Source organism: Dama dama, unplaced genomic scaffold, assembly GCF_033118175.1.
Source record: "Dama dama isolate Ldn47 unplaced genomic scaffold, ASM3311817v1 ptg000085l, whole genome shotgun sequence".
Classification (NCBI taxonomy): domain Eukaryota; kingdom Metazoa; phylum Chordata; class Mammalia; order Artiodactyla; family Cervidae; genus Dama; species Dama dama.
The window spans coordinates 3,342,640-3,346,484 of NW_026870902.1; positions in this window are offsets into that span (position 1 = coordinate 3,342,640).

The window sequence follows — 3,845 nt, forward strand, 5'->3', positions numbered from 1 at the left end:
AGAAAACCCAAAGTCACTGTCTCTAGACTAGAGGGATCCTGAGGTCACTGGAGCAACACAAATGGGCTCCGTGGACCCCAATTCAACTCGAGATGAGAGCTTAGTCCCTGGCTTCGACTCAAGAGGAATACCAACTTTCCACAAGCACCTCAAGAGGAGGCTTCTCTCAGCTACAAGTATGTGAGAGGGACCATGAGTTTGTGGCCTGAAGTGGAAAGGACACCGAGATGCTCTGACTCAAAGTAAGGCCTGATATGCCTGCAGTGAATTGAATGCAGGCTCGTCTTGCATCTCCCAAGACGAAGGGATGTCTGAATCCCCTGTGGAGAACACCGAGAAAGTCCTAGTTCTCCGCCTCATCGCGACCGGAGGCCTCACATCCTTTGAAAACTCGAGAGGTGGGCGGAGATCAATGCTTCCAAAGGAGACGATGCCTGACTCCTCTTGAAAATGGATAGGAGTCCCAGGAACCCTGTGGCACGTGGAAAGGGACCCTGGTCTCCCGCCTCACGTGCAGACGCGTCCCAATTGCCATGCCAAGACTCGAGGAGAATCCCGAGGTGTCCCTCGCACCTAGGCAGGAATCCTGATGTCGCTGAACAAACACGTGTCTGGAAGGGCCCTCACCGTCGTAACTCGAGAATATACACCAGGTTCCGGCCGCAACTCGAGAAAAACCATGAGACTTCCCCCTCGCCGCGAGATGAGGCCCGATTCCACTGCACTGCGTGCAGAGCAATTCCGTGTTCCACATCAAACATGATAGGACCCTTGATTTCCTTGATGGCACTCCAGAGAAAACCCAAGATCACTGTCTCACGTCTAGAGGGATCCTGATGTCACTGGAGCAACACGAAAGGGCTCCGAGGACCCCAAATCAACTCGAGATGAGCGCTTAGTCCCTGGCTTCGACTCAAGAATAATACCAAGTTTCCACAAGCACCTCAAGAGGAGGCTTCTCTCAGCTACAGGTATGTGAGAGGGACCCTGAGTTTGTGGCCTCAAGTGGAGTGGACACTGAGATGCTCTGACTCGAAGTAAGGCCGGATATCCCTGCAGTTAATTGAATGCAGGCTCGTCTTGCATCTCCCAAGACGAAGGGATGTCTGAATCCCCTGTGGAGACCACAGAGAAAGTCTAGTCCTCCGCCTCAACGCGACCGCAGGCCTCACATCCTTTGAAAACTCGAGATGTCTGCGGAGATCAATGCTTCCAAAGGAGACGATGCCTGACTGCTCTTGAAAATGGATAGGAGTCCCAGCATCCCTGTGGCACGTGGAAAGGGACCCTGGGTCTCCCGCCTCACGTGGAGACGCGTCCCAATTGCCATGCCAAGACTCGAGGAGTATCCCGAGGTGTCCCTCGCACCTAGGCAGGAGTCCTGACGTCGCTGAACAAACACGTGTCTGGAAGGGCCCTCCCCGTCGTAACTCGAGAATATACCCCAGGTTCCGGCCACAACTCGAGAAACATCATGAGACTTACACCTCGCCGCGAGATGAGGCCCGATTCCCCTGCACTGCGTGCAGAGCAATTCCGTGTTCCACATTAAACCTGAAAGGAGCCTTGATTTCTTTGATGGCACTCCAGAGGAAACCCAAGATCACTGTCTCAAGTCTAGAGGGATCCTGAGGTCACTGGAGCAACACCAAAGGGCTCCGTGGACCCCAAATCAACTTCTAATGAGAGCTTAGTCCCGGGCTTCGACTCAAGAGGAATACCAAGTTTCCACAAGCACCTCAAGAGGAGGCTTCTCTCATCTACAGGTATGTGAGAGGGCCCCTGAGTTTGTGGCCTCAAGTGGAACGGAAACCGAGATACTCTGACTCGAAGTAAGGCCGGATATCCCTGCAGTGAATTGAATGCAGGCTCGTCTTGCATCTCCCAAGACGAAGGGATGTTTGAATCCCCTGTGGAGACGACAGAGAAAGACCTAATTCTCTGCCTCATCGCGACCGGAGGCCTCACATCCTTTGAAAACTCGAGAGGTCCGCGGAGATCAATGCGTCCAAAGGAGAAGATGCCTGACTCCTCTTGAAAATGGATAGGAGTCCCAGGATCCCTGTGGCACATGGGAAGGGACCCTGGGTCCCGCCTCAGGTGGAGCCGCGTCCCAATTGCCATGCCAAGAGTCGAGGAAAATCCCGAGGTGTCCCTCGCACCTATTCAGGAGTCCTGACGTTGCTGAACAAACACGTGTCTCGAAGGGCCCTCCCCGTCATAACTCGAGCATATACCCCAGGTTCCGGCCGCAACTCGAGAAAAACCATGAGATTTCCCCCTCGCTGCAAGATGAGGCCCGATTCCCCTGGACTGCGTGCAGAGCAGTTCCGTGTTCCACATCAAACGTGAAAGGAGCCTTGATTTCCTTAATGGCACTCTAGAGAAAACCCAAGATCACTGTCTCAAGTCTAGAGGGATCCTGAGGTCACTTTAGCAACACGAAAGGGCTCCGTGCACCCCAAATCAACTCGAGATGAGAGCTTAGTCCCTGGCTTCGACTCAAGAGGAATACCAACTTTCCACAAGCACCTCAAGAGGAGGCTTCTCTCAGCTACAGGTATGTAAGAGGGACCCTGTGTTTGTGGCCTCAAGTGGAATGGACACCGAGATGCTCTGACTCGATGTAAGCCTGGATATCCCTGCAGTGAATTGAATGCAGGCTTGTCTTGCATCTCCCAAGACGAAAGGATGTCTGAATCCCCTGTGGAGACGACAGAGAAACACCTAGTCCTCCGTCTCATCGCGACCGGAGGCCTCACATCCTATGAGAACTTGAGAGGTCTTCGGAGATCAATGCTTCCAAAGGAGACGATGCCTGACTCCTCTTGAAAATGGATAGGAGTCCCAGGATCCCTGTGGCACGTGGAAAGGGACCCTGGGTCTCCCGCCTCACGTGGAGACGCGTCCCAATTGCCATGCCAAGACTCGAGGAGAATCCCGAGTTGTCCCTCGCACCTAGGCAGGAGTCCTGACTTCGCTGAACAAACACGTGTCTGGAAGGGCCCTCCCCGTCGTAACTCGAGAATATACCCCAGGTTCCGGCCGCAACTCGAGAAAAATCATGAGATTTCCCCTTCACCACGAGATGAGCCCCAATTCCCCTGCACTGCGTGCAGAGCAATTCCGTGTTCCACATCAAACGTGAAAGGAGCCTTGATTTCTTTAATGGCACTCCAGAGAAAACCCAAGATCACTGTCTCAAGTCTAGAGGGATCCTGAGGTCACTGGAGCAACACGAAAAGGCTCCGTGTACCCCAAATCAACTCGAGATGATATCTTAGTCCCTGGCTTCGACTCAAGAGGAATACCAACTTTCCACAAACAACCTCAAGAGGAGGATTCTCTCAGCTACAGGTGTGTGAGAGGGACCCTGAGTTTGTGACCTCAAGTGGAATGGACACTGAGATGCTCTGACTCGAAGTAAGGCTGGATATCCCTGCAGTGAATTGAATGCAGGCTCGTCTTGCATCTCCCAAGACGAAGGGATGTCTGAATCCCCTGTGGAGACCACAGAGAAAGACCTAGTTCTCCGCCTCATCGCGACCGGAGGCCTCACATCCTTTGAGAACTTGAGAGGTCTGCGGAGATCAATGCTTCCAAAGGAGACGAGGCCTGACTCCTCTTGAAAATGGATAGGAGTCCCAGGATCCCTGTGGCACGTCAAAGGGACCCTGGGTCTCCCGCCTCACTTGGAGACACGTCCCAATTGCCTTGTCAAGACTCGAGGAGAATCCCGAGGTGTCCCACGCACCTAGGCAGGAGTCCTGAAGTCGCTGAAAAAACACGTGTCTGGAAGGGCCCTCCCCGTCGTAACTCGAGAATATACCCCAGGTTCTGGCCGC